We start from the raw sequence: 16,504 nt of genomic DNA, 5'->3' as shown, positions 1-16,504 counted from the left end.
TAATTGGCTACATTAGATCAAATTAATTCCCATTCGTTAACTAATAGGTCATTCCACTAAAGCCCATAGTTAGACTCCCCTCACTGTAGATATATTCTGTCCACAGATTTAACCATCATCAGCAAGTCGACCCTTCACAGGTTGTTCGTAATAACGGCTGGGTCAAATATCTGTTTTACCCTCGAGATTACGTCTTATTTCTCAAGTCCCTACTATCCTCTAATGAACAACTGGTTTGTGATGACGTGAAGCCAACAGACATCATCCTCCTCTAACGATACCTATTGACCCTACTGAATCGTTAAACTTGATAAACATACTAATCTTAGATATAAAATACTTTACAGGTAACACAACACAGCGGAAATCCCTGAAAATCTTTAGACACACATGAAGTGCAGTCCTGACATAACTCGGTTTGGAAAATAACCTGATAGGGATATCACAACCAAAAACATATCCAACAAGGGTTTACACAACCACGACATCTAGTGCTTACACAACCATAAACTATCTAGTTCTTACAAAGACATTTACAATATAAACAGACACAATGTACAACTCCACCCATGTATGAAGCTTGATCTGGAACCTTTTAGGAGAAAACAGACTTTGGCAGTTATCAGGCACCGGAGCTCGATCTCTACCTGAAAAGTGGGAAAAAATTTTGAAAGAGTAAACTACGAAGCCCAGTGAGTGACTAAATTTAAAACTGTAAATCCGCAAATCAGAACACGTGATAAACCTTTAAACGTATAAATTTGTTCAATCAAAGCGTTAAACATAAACGTGTAATGCTAAAAGCTTTCTCAAATGTTCCGCAAGTACGTCATTAAAATCTAACAAGTCATATCAAGTATATAAAACATTTTAACTAACATGACAAATCAACGTTATGTAGGGCACACCCAGTACAACCTACGTTTACTAGCTCTACGATGTAGTGGGGCCCGCCCAGCACTCCCATCGTCTTTGTCGTAGTGGGGCCCGCCCAGCACTCCCGACAGCATCATTGTCACGGAGTACACTCAACATCAACAACGAAATATAACCTGTGTGCACATAGTACCATATAGCCTCAGGCTCAATATCTCAGTCATATAGTCAATAAAAGTCTCAAAAAACCACATGAAAACATTAAAACATGCCTGCTTATCTTTATCTCTCGTAAAAGTCAAGCTTACTCGGCTTGCTCGTGAAAAACTGAAAATCTTTAAACAGTACTCGCTAATACATACTTTACCTTAAATGGTATTGTTTCAACTACTTTTCACGAAGTCAATAATCACGTGCTCGTATATAAACCTCATTAGAAAATCTAAGCTCAAAACTTATGCTTGAAACCATTCATAGAAATCATGTATCATTTATAAGTTCATATTCAAGCATGTAACCATTTAAGCATAAATTACAGTTTAGAAATCATTTTTGAAATTTGTTTTGTCACTCACAGTCTTGGCTAGTTCCCTGGTCTGTAAACTTGGCCTATTTCCTCTTGGCCTGTCAAACAACCGAAACCGAGCATCAGAACTATAAATCATCTTGTCTTTCCATGCTCATGAATTCTAAATTCTAGAAATAAAATCACACCACATTTTCTTTCCAGATTTTCCAGATTCAATACCCTAACTTCAAACACTCATAACTTCCTCAATAATTGACCAAAATTAATGTACTATATATCAAACTCTTCATTTTGGAACCCTCTACAACTTATCTGAAGGAATAAAAACGAGATTCCCAACGGATTTGTCCAGAAATCCCTCGAACATAGCGAATATAGATTCGTGCTTCTCTGCTACCCTCTACATTTCTCCTAAAATTAAACCTATTTCTAATCATTTTTGGCTCACGAATTCTTCATGAAAGTTATAGAAAATTGAATAAAATTTCAAACCATACCCAATTGAGCTTCTAAACCAACCTGTACACCCAAGAATGTTTGAAAAACCAGAGAAAAGCAGAGATCCTTTTGATTTGGACGAAAATTCTGTGCTCTGTATTCCTTTTCAAAAACCATTAACTTAACATCAGATTTAGCTCAAGCTTCCTTCATGAAATTTGTTAGAAAATAGATTAAATTTCAAGAAAGTCAGGCCTCACCTCTTAGTTCTTCTTTTGTAGCTCAAACTGACTTAAAAACCAAAGATAGGTAGGTTGAACCCAAATTCTTCCATGGTTGCATCTGCATGAGCTTTTCCTCCCTTCTTCAACCTCCAACCTGCAGCAACTTCTTCTTCCTCTTCCTTCACTCTCTTCTTCCTCTTCCTTCACTCTCTCTCTCGAAATGCTCTTAAAATATAATGGGAAATGATGGAGAAATGGGCTGAAATGAGTGGGTTCTCACTTTAAACCCTAAGCACCGAATGGGTTTTCAATTTCTTTCATTTTCTTTTTTCTTTTTTTCCCTTTTCCCTTTTCCTTTTCCTTTTCTTTTCTTTTCTTTTCTTTTCTTTTTCTTTATTCCCTTTCTTTTCTTTATTCCCTTTCTTTTCTTTTCTTTATTTATAAATTCCAAAATTATTAAAGACAACTTCAACCAAAAGCTTTGCCATTTTCTTCAATAATGGAACAACAATAACTTAAATCCAACATCCTACAATGTGTGACAAGAGCAAATAATCCAAGGAAAGTCTCGGGTTTACAGTTAGTGCTTAGAAGAATCTAGGAAGTAAATAGTTAGACATTGAGTCAGTTCAGATAGAACTAGCATAGTATGGTCCAAGTATGGATAAGAGTGAGTCCAGTCAGGATTAGAATGTGGGTAGAAGTTTAGTATCATGCATCTGAGTTAAGTATCTATAGCATGTCTGATGTGTTGATATGTTATAGGAGTCATGCCACCATGTACTAGCAAACGACGCAGGCAGAATCAGGATGGGACACAGGATCCTACCCAAGGTCAATCTGAAAGGGGAACTAGTACCCCGAGAGTTCAGACTGGAGTAGGAAACGAGTAGTTTTTTAGATCTGCACAAGAGGTAGGTAGGCCAGAGAGCAGGGCCTAGTGATCCGGAAAAGATGTATGGAATAGAATGGCTGAAGAAATTAGGAGCCACAGTGATTGAGGGTTCCACAGATCCAGCTGACGCTGAGGTTTAGTTAAATATGCTTGAGAAATGCTTCAATGTGATGAGCTGTCCTGAGGAGCGAAAAGTCAGATTGGCCATATTCCTACTGTAGAAGGAGGCAGAGAGATGGTGGAAATCCATATTAGCCAGGCGCAGTGATGCACGTACGTTAGACTGGCAGACTTTCAGAGGCATATTCGAAGACAAGTATTATCCCAGCACACACTGTAAGGCAAAGATAGATGAGTTCCTGGGGCTGAAGCAAGGGTCACTTTCAGTGGTCGAGTATGAGAGAAAGTATACTGAGCTTTCACGGTATGCTGATGTGATTATGGCATCTGAGAGTGACAGGTGTCGAAGGTTTGAAAGAGGGCTGCATTTTGAGATATGTACCCCGGTTACAGCTATTGCTAAGTGGACAGATTTTTCTCAATTAGTAGAGACTGCCCTACGTGTGGAGCAGAGAATAATAGAGGAGAAGTCAGTAGTGGAGCCTAGTCATGGGGCTTCAACAGCTAGTGGTTTTCGAGGTCGTGAGCAGTGGAGGTTCACACCTAGAGTGAATGTTTCAGGCTGTCAAGACTTTAAGCATCGGTCTGGTGGCCAGTCATCAAGGCAGATGAGTTCAGGTAGTGCCTATCAAAGGCAGAGCCAGAGAGCACCCAGTCAGTCTGCTAGTTCAGCAGTAAGACCGTGGATGGAGTCTGTTGCTAGTGAAACCAAGAGAACCCCATGCGCAATTGTAGTAGGAATCATCGGGGTCAATGTCTTGTTGGTGCCGGTGTGTGTTACCAGTGTGGACAGCCAGGGCCTTTCAAGAGAGACTGTCCATAGCTGAGAATAGCAGTTCAGAGGGACCAGGGCATTGAGTCCCACGCAGTTGAGCAGTCGAGAGTCTTAGCGGCTGCAGGAGAGGGCACCAGCGGTGCAAAGCAAAAGGGAGTTGTGGAGAGACCTAAGCAGTAGGGAAAAGTCTACGCTATGACTCAACAAGAAGTGGAGGATGCACCAGACGTGATTACTGGTACGGTTTTTATTTGTAATGTACCTGCACGTTTTTTATTAGATCCAGATGCTACACATTCCTTTGTTTCTAGTATGTTTCTAACTAAGCTGAATAGGATGCTAGAGCCTTTATCTGAGGGTGTTAGTTGTATACACTCCAGTTGGTGACGTTTTACTAGTCAATGAAGTGCTGCGTGATTGTGAGGTTTTAGTAGAAGTCTCAGTATGCTAGTGGATCTTCTTCCACTAGAGTTGCAAGCGTTGGATGTAATTTTGGGAATGGATTTCTTATTCACTCACTATGCTTCTATGGATTGTCATAGGAAGGAAGTGACTTTTAGGAAACCAGGTTTGGCTGAAGTGGTTTTCAGGGGTGAGAGGAAGATTATTCCTATGAGTTTGATTTCAGCCCTAAAAGCTGAGAAGTTGTTGAGAAAGTGTTGCATAGCGTTTCTTGCACACGTAGTAGAGGTGCAGGAAGAAAAGCTGAAACCAGAAAATGTTCCTATAGTGCACGAATTTCTCGATGTTTTTCTAGCTGATCTATCAGGTTTGCCACCTAATAGAGAGGTGGAATTCACTATTGAATTGTTACTAGCAACAACACCTATTTCACAGGTGCCGTACAGAATGGCTCCGAGTGAGCTTAAGGAGCTGAAGGTGCAGTTACAAGAACTAGTTGACAAGGAATACATCAAGCCTAGTGTATCACCTTGGGGAGCTCCAGTGTTATTCATGAAGAAGAAAGATGGTACTCTCAGATTATGCACTGATTACAGGCAGTTAAACAAGGTCACAATACGTAACAAGTATCCTCTACCACGCATTGATGACTGGTTTGACCAGTTAAGGGGAACAGCAATGTTCTCTAAGATTGATTTGAGGTCAGGATACCAGTTAAAGGTTAGGGAATCAGATATTCCTAAGACATCATTTAGGACGAGGTATGGGGCACTATGAGTTTTTAGTGATGCCATTCAGTTTAACGAATGCGCCAGCAGTTTCCATGGACCTCATGAACAGGATCTTCCATCAATGCTTAGATCAGTTTGTGATAGTATTCATCGATGACATACTAGTTTACTCAATTGACAGGAAAGCCCATAAGGAACATATGAGGATTTTTCTACAGACACTACGTGATAAACAGTTGTATGCTAAGTTCAGCAAATGTGAGTTCTGGTTGAAACAGGTAGTGTTCTTTGGGCATGTAGTGTCAGCAGACAGAGTTAGTGTTGATCCGCAAAAAGTGGATGCTGTTGTCAACTGGGAGAGACCAGCTAGTGCAATAGAGGGACGTAGTTTCCTAGGCCTGGCTAGATACTACAAACGTTTTGTTGAGGATTTCTCACGATTAGCATTACCCTTGACAGCTTTGACAAGAAAGAATGCTAAGTTTGAGTGGTTGGATAAATGCGAACAGAGTTTCCAGGACCTAAAGAAGAGATTAGTGACAGCACCTATTCTGACACTTCCTATAACAGGGAAGGAGTATGTGATTTATTGTGATGATTTGAGGCAAGGATTAGGTTGCGTGCTTATGCAGGAAGGGAAGGTAATAGCTTATGCTTCAAGGCAGTTGAAGAAGCATGAGTGTAATTACCCTACCCATGATCTTGAGCTAGCAGCAGTTGTTTTAGCATTGAAGATCTGGAGACATTATTTATTTGGTGAGAAGTGCCACATTTTCACAGATCATAAGAGCCTGAAGTATATCTTTGATCAGAAAGAGTTGAATCTGTGACAGAGGCAATGGCTAGAACTGATTAAAGACTATGACTGTACCATTGAATACCATCCGGGTAGGCTAACGTAGTGGCCGATGCATTAAGTAGGAAGTCGAGACTTCCGAAGAGTGCCTTATGTGGTATTCGAGCAACCTTGCTAAGTGAGTTAAGAGGTTTCAAGGCGGTTGTGACTGCAGAGAGTTAAGGGAGTCTTTTAGCTCAATTTCAGGTTAGGTCTTCTCTAGTAGCAGAGATTGTGAGAAGACAGTCAGAAGATAGTAATTTACAGAAGATGCTTGCAAATTCCAAACAAGGCTCAGAAGCAGAATTTGAGTTGAGAGCAGACGAAGCCATAGTTAAGCAGAGAAGACTATGTGTTCTGAGTATTAGTGAGCTTAAGGGTGCTATACTAGAGAAAGCTCACAGTTCAGCTTACGCTATGCATCCAGGAAGCACCAAGATGTATGGAACTTTGAAGAAAACTTATTGGTGGCCTGGTATGAAGCGAGAGATAGCCGAATATGTTGATAAATGTTTGATCTGCCAACAGGTTAAACCAGTGAGACAGAGGCCAGGAGGACTCCTTAATCCACTGCCAGTGCCGGAGTGGAAGTGGGAGCATATTACCATCGATTTTCTGTTTGGATTACCTTGTACTACTGGTGGACATGATAGTATATGGGTAATAGTAGAAAGACTCACTAAGACAGCGCGGTTTTTACCGATTAAAGCGACGTCTACAATAGCTCAGTAGATCAGCTAGCTGAGCTATACGTCGACAGGATTGTGAGTTAGCATGGAGTGTCAGTGTCCATAATTTCAGATAGGGATCCAAGGTTTACTTCTAAGTTTTGGCCTAGTATGCAGAAAGCAATGGGAACAAAGTTGAAGTTCAGTACAGCGTTTCATCCCCAGACAGATGGTCAATGAGAGAGAACCATCCAGACCTTAGAAGACATGTTGAGAGCATGTGTCCTTCAGTTTAAGGGAAGTTGGGATACCCACTTATCAGTTATGGAGTTTGCTTATAATAATAGCTATCAGTCTAGCATCGGCATGGCACCATTCGAGGCTTTATATGGTAGACCATGCAGAACTCCTGTATGCTGGAACGAAGTGGGAGAGCGAAAGCTAGTTGGTCCTGAGTTGGTATAAGTTACGTCAAACAACATTAAGTCTATTAGAGAGAACCTGAAGATAGCTCAAGATCGACAGAAGAGTTATGCAGATAAGCGATAAAGAGACTTAGAATTCCAGGTTGGAGATCAGGTTTTCTTAAAGTTATCTCTGTGGAGAGGTGTTCTTCTCTTTGGGAGGAAAGGTAAGCTGAGTCCTAGATATATTGGTCCTTATCGAATAAGAGAACGAGTTGGACCAGCAGCCTATAGACTTTAGTTGCCAGCAAAACTTGCCCGAATACATGATGTTTTCCATATGTCCATGTTGAGGAAATATATTCCAGTCCGTCACATGTGTTGCAAGCACAACTGATTGAGTTGAAAGAAGACGAGTTATAAAGAGGAAGCGGTTCAGATCCTCGACAGAAAGGAGCAAGTTTTGAGGAACAAAACGATCCCACTCATGAAGGCCCTTTAGAGACATCACGGAGTGAAGGAGGCAACGTGAGAGTCAGAAGACCAGATGAGGAGGAGTTACCTGACACTCTTCACCTAAGGACTTCTAAATTTCGAGGAAGAAATTTCATAAGGGGGAGGTAAGTTGTAAACCCGAGACTTTCCTTGGATTATTTGCTCTTGTCACACATTGTAGATGTTAGATTTAAGTTATTGTTGTTCCATTGTTGAAGAAAATGGCAAAGCTTTTGGTTGAAGTTGTCTTTAATAATTTTGGAATTTATAAATAAAGAAAAGAAAAGAAAGGGAATAAATAAAAAGAAAAGAAAAGAAAAGGAAAAGGAAAAAGGGAAAAAAAAGAAAATGAAAGAAATTGGAAACCCATTCGGTGCTTAGGGTTTAAAGTGAGAACCCACTCATTTCAGCCCATTTCTTCATCATTTCCCATTATATTTTCAGAGCATTTCGAGAGAGAGATTGAAGGAAGAGGAAGAAGAAGTTGCTGCAGGTTGGAGGTTGAAGAAGGGAGGAAAAGCTCATGCAAGTGCAACCATGGAAAAATCTGGGTTCAACCTATCTATCTCTGGTTTTTAAGTCGGTTTGAGCTACACAAGAAGAACTAAGAGGTGAGGCCTGACTTTATTGAAAGGATTTTCTAACAAATTTCATGAAGGAAGCTTGAGCTAAATCTGATGTTAAGTTAATAGTTTTTTAAAAGGAAAACAGAGCACTGAATTTTCGTGCAAATCAGAAGGATTTCTGCTTTTCTCTGGTTTTTTGAATATTTTGGGGTGTACAGGTTGGATTAGAAGCTCAATTGGATATGGTTGGAAAGCTTATTCAATTTCCTATAACTTTCATGAAGAATTCGTGAGCCAAAAATGGATAGAAGTAGGCTTAATTTTAGGGGAAATGTAGAGGGTAGCAGAGAAGCATGAATCTGTATTCGCTGTGTTCAAGGGATTTCTGGACAAATTCTTTGGGAATCTCGTTTTTATTCCTTCAGGTAAGTTGTAGAGGGTTCCAAAATGAAGAGTTTGATATATAGTACATTAATTTTGGTCAAGTATTGAGAAAGTTATGAGTATTAGAAATTAGGGTGTTGAATCTAGAAAATCTGGAAAAAAAATGTGAAGTGTGATTTTATTTCTAGAATTTAGAATTCATGAGCATGGAAAGACAAGAAGATTTATAGTTCTGATGCTCAGTTTCGGTTGTTTGACAGGCTAAGAGAAAATAGGCCGAGTCTGCAGACCATGGAACTAGTCAAGACTGTGAGTGACAAAACAAATTTCAAAAATGATTTTTAAACTGTAATTTATGCTTAAATGGTTTACATGCTTGAATATGAACTTATGAATGATACATGATTTCTATGAATGGTTTCAAGCATAAGTTTTGAGCTTAGATTTTCTAATGAAGTTTATATACGAGCACGTGATTATTGACTTCCTAAAAAGTAGTTGAAACGATAACATTTAAGGTAAAGTATGTATTAGCGAGTACTGTTTAAAGATTTTCAGTTTTTCACGAGCAAGCCGAGTAAGCTTGAGTTTTACGAGAAATAAAGATAAGCAGGCATGTTTTAATATTTTTATGTGGTTTTCTGAGACTTTTATTGACTACATGACTGAGATATTGAGCCGAGGCTATATGGCACCGTGTGCACACAGGTTATATTCCGTTGTTGACGTTGAGTGTACTCCGTGACAACGATATTGGCAGGAGTGCTGGGTCGGCCCTACTACGACAAAGATGATGGGAGTGCCAGGCAGGCCCCACTACATCGTAGAGCTAGTAAACGTTGGTTGTACTGGGCGTGCCCTACACAACGTTGATTTGTCATGTTAGTTAAAATGTTTTATATACTTGATATGCCTTGCTAGATTTTAATGACATACTTGCGGAACATTTGAGAAAGCTTTTAGCGTTACACGTTTATGTTTAACGCTTTGATTGAACAGATTTATACGTTTAAAGGTTTATCACGTGTTCTGATTTGCAGATTTATAGTTTTAAATTTAGTCACTCACTGGGCTTCGTAGCTCACTCTTTCAAAATGTTTCCCCACTTTTCAAGTAGAGATCGAGCTCCCAGAGCCTGATAACTGCCAAAGTCTATTTTCTCCTAAAAGCTTCCAGATCAAGCTTCATACGTGGGTGGAGTTGTACATTGTGTCTGTTTATATTGTAAATATCTTTGTAAGAACTAGATAGTTTATGGTTGTGTAAGCACTAGATGCCGTGGTTGTGTAAACCCTAGTTGGATATGTTTTTGGTTGTGATATCTCTATCAGGTTATTTTCCAAACCAAGTTATGTCAGGACTGCACTTCATGTGTGTCTAAAGGTTTTCAGGGATTCCGCTGTGTTGTGTTACATGTAAAGTATTTTATATCTAAGATTAGTATGTTTATCAGGTTCAACGATTCAGCAGGGTCAATAGGTATCGTTAGAGGAGGACGACATCTCCCTGACTAAGCTAGTAGGTAGTCTGGGAGAGAGTGTGATAGGACACTTCCAAAGTGCCACGGGGCCGAGCATGCATGAAGCCTCACTTTGCAAACTAATGAAGGAGACTGTAGGATGTGTTGGCACATGTCATTCTCCCACTTACTATAAACACATTCTCCATTGACATTGATATTGACCTATGAAAGAAACCTTATGAAGGGAGGATACTTCTAGGTGCCACAGGTTGAACTTTTACGGAGAGCGTGAAAAGAAAAACGACATATCATATATATCTTTTTCCTCACAATAATTATTTTAAAACCTAGGGTTTATTGCTTAGGTAAATCTGGCTAATAACTTATCTAAATCCTTGTTAATTTGCCTAATATAATATTTATATTGGATAGCTTAACAATGTATGTTTATCACTTATTAAACACTTTTTAATAAATTTTAATCATCTTTTGCATGCTTATAAAATAATTGACTAATTCACCTTTTAGATCGATTCCCAGGAAGGGATGTTCCTTTATGATTAGCTTAAATACCCCATTCTAGACAAAACGTTCTTTAGCAAAGGTACCTTATCGTCAAATAATTTATAAAATCGATCTTTTATTCTCTCATTTTAATCCTATTAAAAGAAAAATAAAAAAAATAACCTATTTCTAATCTTATTAGAAATAATTTAACATGAAGTCTAATTGGATAAATTTTAAATTATTAAAAATTTAATTAGGACCTTATGTTTGCATGTAGTTCTTATTATAGATTTTAATCTAACTCATTAATCAGATAACATTTATATATTAATAATCCATAAAAACCTAGAACATATATTCCAATGACATTATATAAATATAGCTCTTATATTTACTAAATAATTTCATGTTCAATGTATTTTCATTTTCATTAAACAATATAACAATTATATTATTTCTAATGAAAACCATACAAATGCCACCATATGATATAACATTTATATTTATAAATGATGTGTTGTGATGCTTATATTATCATGAAACCATATAATATAACACTTATATTATGATGCATGAACTTGTTTATCCTAAGGTGGGATTTTAAACTATATGACATATATTATGCAACATACATTAATTTAATCCTACAATACAAGTAATAAAATGTAAATATATGACATATTTAACACTTATATTAAATATGATGCATGAACTTGTTTATCCTAAGGTGGGATTTTAAACTATATGACATACATTATGCAACATACATTAATTTAATCCTACAAGACATGCATAAAATTTAGACTAATCAGCAAAATAGACCGAATTTGACAACCCTAAAAATAAAACTAATTAATATAATCTAAATTCTTGAATTTAATTAATAAAAATAAAAAGGAAGAAAATTGATACAAAACTGCATGAGTGCACGGATGGAAGAAAAACTGCCAGAGTACCCTTCCATGATGTATAAACAATGACGGATGACAATAAAAAACTTTTAACATACAAAAGATGACGGATGACAGAAATCTACGCAAAAACCTCTTGGGTTTGCACTTTGAAATCTATCTTTCTAGCTCTGTTTTGGGCCTTTTTCACATCAAACACTTTGCCACAAACAAATGGACTTACAAACTCGGTTACAGAATTAAAAGGCCCAAAACAATGGGCCCTTACATTGATTCATCAATGGAGAACTATAATCTAAATGCTGAATTCTAAATTATCTATTTTGTAAACCCAACATTCATAATACAGAGAACAACCCCAAATTTCTCAATTTTTCGATTCCAAAATGAAAAAAAGGCACAATTTGGCTCTGATACTAGTTGAAGGGATCGAATCCGAATGTGGAAGCGTGTGAACACCGGTGTCAATGATTTCAATTTTGAAAAATCAAGAAAAATAGATAAAAACATGAAAATATAGGATAAATATTCTAAAGCATGCTAATATAAGGAAAGAAATCTTATTCTTGAAGATTGTCTTCTATGTATTTCTTTCCCATATGAACTCTCATGAATTCTTCCTCAAATAAGACCCTATAGGACACTATCACTAGTGTTACCTTGCTATCTGCATGCAAGAACCAGATGATGAAATCCAAGCTTCTAAAGAGGGAATGGGTTTTACAAAAGAATTTTGCTGCAAAAACCTTTTTAGAGTGAGAGAGATTTCTTGGGAGTATTGAAAGTTCTTGTAATGATGTATCATCATTATCTCACTTATCTGCAAAATTTACGATTAAAAAAAGAAAAGTTAATTGGAGGAGGAGTTACAAGTTACAATTCCCCCCTATTAACTATGGATAACTCTCCCTCGGAATTATCTTTTATTTAGTTTTATATTAAATATAATTTAATATATAATTAGATAAATAATATTAACTAATTAACAATTAATTAATTGATTGATTAATTGAATATCATATATTTAATTATACTTTAATTATATTCAAATATAATCCTCTCTCATAACTTATAGTTTTAATATGAATCTCATTCACATTAATTCTAACTTATAGTTTTATATGAATCTCATTCATATAAGTAATATTTCAATCTTATTCAAATATCTCTCTCTTATATTGTAAAGATTAATTTTGAATATTGTAAAGTTTAGTTTTGAATCTCATTCAAAATTAACTTTATATTAAATGTATCCATATACATTATATTAATTACATCTTATACAATTAATTTATATTCCCTTATTGAATTTGAACAATTCAAATTAATCCAAAACTAAATCATTCTTGTTTTATCTTTAATGAGCTAGCAAGGGGACCTAATGGACCTACAAATTAAAAGCTCTAGTGATACAGAATTAATTAATCAAACTCTTTGATTAAATTAATTTATATTAATTAACTGTGGGTCACTCCACTAATTACCTAAGTGTCTACTGATGTAACCATTACCAGCAAGTCAACCCTTCACAAATTGCTTGTAATCACAACTAGGTCAAAGTATCGTTTTACCCCTGTAATTATCTCTAACTCCTTAAGTATCACCGATCTCTTTAATGAACAATCAATTTATAGCCCAACTATAAACTAAATCCCTCTCAGACCAATGAAAAGGTAGACATTATTGTTCAAGATTCAGAATCAGCCCCTAAGAGAGCAATTTATCTACTTACTCTCAAGACAGGAAGAAGTGAATTTCTTCTTGTATAGTTATGTTCTAGCTCCATACTTGGGAAAATTCCTAAGATGGTAGGTTTATTGAGTCAAGAAAATTGGTCACTCTCACCCATACAGATCAAAGGACTGTCTTCATAGACATAAGTTCATAACTCACTCAAAATTGAGATTGGGTTACTAATGGTCATCATATAAAATGTTAATCTCTTCAATCAATGGTGTTATAAAGAGAGATTAACTATTTCGTAGTTCGGTCTTATACAAAATCTTTGTATAGGATACCTCCATTCACATATTTCCACATGAACGATGTGGATCACATCGTTTATAACATTTACAAAATGGGTCTATCTGTAGTGTCATCAGGATAAAGAACCTAACTTTATCCATATAGATTATTACTTGAACATCTATATGTCTTCCACATGTGTTAAAGTTACATAAAATATCTTGAATCTTAGTTTATTAGATTGATTTAATGCAATGTAAATGTCAAATAGTTTTTTATTAAATAATTCGTATATAAAATTTACAAACTAAGAAAACCATGAGATTTAAGACTCCAATTTCAAAAGAAAGTAAGAAGATTGTAAAAATGGATGACGAATGTCATGTTAAGAGGTCAGAAGCAGGTCAAGCTGACATGTCAGTAAGGAGAGCCACGTCTGTCCTCCAGAGAAATTTCTGTCATGGGATTGTTATTTTAGATTTAATTGGGCCTACTGGAGCATCCTTATAGAATTTTTATTACTAACCATTCTTTAAATCGTCCCAAAATTATGGTAGAATCATGTATAAATTGTATACTCCCTATTGAACAAAAATATGATTTCTTTAAAAAAAATATATGTTATTTTAATATTCATTGATAAAAATAAAGTTGAAAGGAAAGAAATGATAAATTTAGGATAGTCTGTTATCTTTCAAGTTAGTTGTTATGTTTGCTTCAACACCACAACTACTCTATTTTTGTCAATAGTTTGTTCTTTAGCCTTACTTCTAAAATTTGTTTCTTTAACAAATTTATTTTTAGAAAATTTTTCCCAAATACCTTACTTTTGTGATTATTTTCAAGAACTACATCATTCTTGAACTTACTTCCAAAAATGGGGAAGAAGTTGAGAAAGTTTTTCTCCCAAATTTCTAGAATATTCAAACCTTGAGTTGAGATTCTTATGCATGATTATGGGATCAATAAGGCTCGTTGGCAATTTGGTATGCAAAATGGAAACTAGACCTAAAGCTTGGGGAATAAAAATGTTTTTATTTTATTTTATTTTATTGAAATGAAGCATTGAACTGAAAGAAAGAAGAGAGAAGAGATAGAGCGAAAATTTAAATTTAAAAAAAAAAAAAAAAGCTCCCGCCACTTATTCATTATCAAGTCAATGGCACATCCCCCTTCCCCTCTTGAACGCACCGTCGCTTCTGCTCTCCTCCTCCTCTCCACTTCGCCGCCTCCTCCGCCCTCTCCTCCGCCACCTACGTATGAAGATATTCAATTTTCTCTCATTTCCTAATCTTCTGTTGTACGATTCTATCTGATCGTCTTTTTTATGTTTTGCTTTCAACCTTTGTTTCTCTGTTTTCTTGGCTGTGTAGACCGATTTCTCAAGATGAATGGCTGTTTGCGAACAACATTATTGGAGGAAAATGCTCCACATAGATTTCGCCGTTTTGTGATTATTCCAACTCTTCCTCTTCCATACTCACTGTATCAGATGAATCGTCCGAGACTCGAGCGAAGGAACCGTTGTTGTTTTCTACCCCGCCTTGTCTCGATGAGCTAAAGCTTACTGTAATGGTTCTCGCTCTTACCTCTTTTGTTTACTTTCTCTTTCTTTTACGTTGTTTGTTTGTTTAGGTATTTTACGCTCTGTTTTTGTTTTCGCACTCTCTGCTGTGTGTGATCCTTACGCCTTGGTTTGAGTAAAGGAACTATTGATTTGGTTCGGCGTTTAGGATTTTTCTTTTTTCATTTGAATTAGTTTCTGCTGGATGAGTTGAAGTTAATCGTATTCTGTTACTGAGACTGGTAGCCGAATTTAGTTTGCATTCGATTATGCTTGGCTTATTATTTCCTTTTATTACCGATGTTTGGCTATCGGATCCTTGTTGTTTCTTCTTCGGTATCAACTTCAATCTGATCAGAATCTTGAAAACTCTACTTCCTCCTCCTGATTACTTACCTATCTGTCACTGAATTTCAATTACATGGATTCCGAGTCACAATACTTCGATCGATGAAGCGTTTAGTTGCTGATTAGTAAATTCTTTGTTGATTTTGAGTGTATAACTCTTCAAAGTCTAACGAATTCCTCACAGGTCGTGAGAAAGAGTCGTTCGAAGATAATACGGATTTCCGAGAAGTGGAATCTCAGTTCTACAGACGATGTTACCTTATCTTCAGACTCGGCGTTCTCGGAGACAACTTCTTGTTTGTCAAGCAGCTCAAGCGTGGTCACAAGCGCGCCGATCCATCGCTTGGTTGCAAGAGCAGAGAAGAAGTTAGAAATGATCCGTCACGCGTGGAGGAAAAAGCAGGTGGTATCGGCTCATATGCGACGGCGTGCGGAAGCCATTCTGAGTTACCTCTCCGGTGGCTGTTCGTCTGAGGTGAAAATACGGCAAGTGAATGGAGACAGCCCTGACACAAGCAAGGCTCTCAGAATGTAATTAGTAATTCATTATTCCCTCTCCCAACTCCTCACCACGTTGGCTCTAAAGTCATGCTTTTATCCAGTGCCTTCCAATTCTCTCACATTTACTGTACACGGTAGGATCATCTATGCCCTCGGATTAATCACACCTCTCATCATAATTTATAATGCATAAGGTTTAAAGATAGAAATTGGGAATGAATTTAATCAATGCTTTCATATGTGCGTTCAAATACTAGGCAATGAATAGATCCATATTTTGAAGGTTATTAGTATCAGTTTTATGTTAATATAATTGATTTGGGTCTTGTTTCACCTTCTTTTGGCGGGCTGTTAAAACTGGAAGAGATCAAAAGATCCGGAACAGGTGGGCGTCAAAATCCCTATATGTACAAGGTACAACACACTCTCAACTCCCTGCAGTTTCCTCTCTAATTGATGGCTTCAAAGCAAGCAAGTCCAATAAAACCCATTATTAGTTTTCACAGATATACTGACCAAAATTTCCAGTGAAAATTGAACATGTTTCTTTGCTTTCCATTTCCCTCTTTTGCAGATTGCTTGACAAACTCCGAGTTAATGATCCGTTCATTTATTGCCTGAGCCGTATTGATTCTCAAGCAAATCCAATTGATTGGGAAGTTTTGATTAGGCCTGCTTTGTAAGCAAATTAAGTATCGTAGAGTAACATAGGATACTAGAATTGATTAAAGCTTCATACGAAACATATGGCTTTGAAGTATAGATCTTAGCTTCATTTTAGAATCTCTCCATATCATTGATTAATTCAGTTATGTGATATAGGTATAATCTTGTACTATAAGCATCGACCCCCTTGTGATTATGGGTTATTTTCTTATACATAAGTTTGAATATTTTATAATCT

The 16,504-nt window shown here is 36.7% G+C and overlaps 2 long non-coding RNA genes and 2 pseudogenes across 8 annotated transcripts; 3 read left to right on the top strand and 1 right to left on the bottom strand.

The window, feature by feature from the left end:
- Nucleotides 1-307: 307 nt before the first annotated feature.
- LOC120069454 (uncharacterized) lies at nucleotides 308-2,409 on the bottom strand. 6 transcript variants are annotated; one of them, XR_005479538.2, is made up of 5 exons: nucleotides 2,104-2,409; nucleotides 1,925-2,005; nucleotides 1,452-1,500; nucleotides 923-1,052; nucleotides 308-647 (listed from the first exon to the last, which is right to left on the bottom strand). It is a non-coding gene; the product is annotated as an uncharacterized LOC120069454 (long non-coding RNA). The 6 variants fall into 6 exon arrangements; XR_005479537.2 differs by having other exon boundaries at nucleotides 919-1,052; nucleotides 2,104-2,387; XR_005479542.2 differs by having other exon boundaries at nucleotides 919-1,052; nucleotides 1,903-2,005; nucleotides 2,104-2,376.
- A 428-nt stretch (nucleotides 2,410-2,837) lies between these two features.
- Nucleotides 2,838-5,036, top strand: LOC150037422 (uncharacterized; annotated as a pseudogene).
- A 2,764-nt stretch (nucleotides 5,037-7,800) lies between these two features.
- LOC150037421 (uncharacterized) lies at nucleotides 7,801-9,754 on the top strand. The gene is made up of 4 exons (XR_016528599.1): nucleotides 7,801-8,003; nucleotides 8,177-8,383; nucleotides 8,603-8,651; nucleotides 9,051-9,754. It is a non-coding gene; the product is annotated as an uncharacterized LOC150037421 (long non-coding RNA).
- A 4,466-nt stretch (nucleotides 9,755-14,220) lies between these two features.
- Nucleotides 14,221-16,501, top strand: LOC120069457 (uncharacterized; annotated as a pseudogene). Its single transcript, XR_005479543.2, has 4 exons — nucleotides 14,221-14,444; nucleotides 14,561-14,756; nucleotides 15,284-16,014; nucleotides 16,175-16,501. The product of XR_005479543.2 is annotated as an uncharacterized LOC120069457 (transcript).
- Nucleotides 16,502-16,504: the final 3 nt, after the last annotated feature.

This window comes from Benincasa hispida, chromosome 3, assembly GCF_027475165.1.
Source record: "Benincasa hispida cultivar pf3 chromosome 3, pf3_genome.v1.1, whole genome shotgun sequence".
Classification (NCBI taxonomy): domain Eukaryota; kingdom Viridiplantae; phylum Streptophyta; class Magnoliopsida; order Cucurbitales; family Cucurbitaceae; genus Benincasa; species Benincasa hispida.
Note: the sequence above shows the minus strand (reverse complement) of the source record. Positions and strands in the feature narration are given on the sequence as shown.